A 1,151-nucleotide genomic window follows, 5' to 3' on the forward strand; every position below is an offset into this window, starting at 1 on the left:
GATCTATCTTAGCCTCCAAGCTCCAGACGCTGTCAGTGAATCACCACGCACGAGGGGCCACGAGGGAGCAGCCTGGGCAAAGGGCTGGGTGGGAACATGTTTCACTGAGCAGCAGCTTTGTCACATTGGCATGACAACATAAATACACTGAAACACACAAAAAGTTCCTTTTTCTCTGTGTGGAGAACCTTTAAAATGACAGTTAATTTTAGCAGTGGTTACTGAGATAATAATATTTTGAGTTCCTCTGGTGGAAGATGTAACGGAGGAGAAGAAAGGCTGCTGGGGATGGTAATGAATTTAGGCTTGCAGACCAAAAAGGCATCCCCCAGGTCCAAGACCGGCAGGGTTTATTCTGACTATCCAGCTTGTCCATCTGCAAAGAGCCCAGAGAAACTGCTGCTGCAGCAACCCCACAGATCTCACAGCAGCTGGAACCTTCTTTGGAGACCTTCGCTGTTTGAGACCTCAAGCAATGAAGAACTCACTAAGCCTGTGGGTAAGTAAGTCCTGCTGCTGGCTAGCATGTCCTCATTTGAACCTTGCTTTGGCTGCAGCTTTGAAGTGTGCTTCCTGAGAAGGTAGTTTCTCTTTTAACTTTCTTCTTCACTTTTAACTCTTTCAGAGAAAATCAGATGTGCTGTGACCATACGGTTTTAGAAAGCATGTTCAAGAGCAGCACCTGCCCTCAGCAACCAAATTATCCTTCTCTCACACAAAAACCACTCTTAACACCTAGAGGTACCACACCAGCCTCAGCATCCTACATGATCCCTCACAGCAATGGTACAGAGGCCATTGCTACATGAATTTCCCTTAGCCTTCCTGCAGATCTGCTCATCCCACACAAGAATCTGCTCAGTGATGCAATTTGTTCTGCAGTCCTCTGCTCATGTACCTGCACCCAGCACCAGCAAGACTTCTCCTCATGCTTCCTAGATCTCATCTCATCTCACCACTCAATCACAGCCTATCTGTGACTAAGAAGTAGCAGCTTGGGAGCAGGGGAAGCTGGCAGCCTGCTGTCCTAGGGTTGTGGTTGGGTTATCACCTAGCTACACAGGTCTGACTTGGACTTTTCCTGCAACCAAACATCTCATGGTTAATTCTGTGTGGAATCTTTGATGTCTAATAGCTTAAAATCATACTGA

Source organism: Antrostomus carolinensis, unplaced genomic scaffold, assembly GCF_000700745.2.
Source record: "Antrostomus carolinensis isolate BGI_N321 unplaced genomic scaffold, ASM70074v2 scaffold22599, whole genome shotgun sequence".
NCBI classification, from domain to species: Eukaryota; Metazoa; Chordata; class Aves; order Caprimulgiformes; family Caprimulgidae; genus Antrostomus; species Antrostomus carolinensis.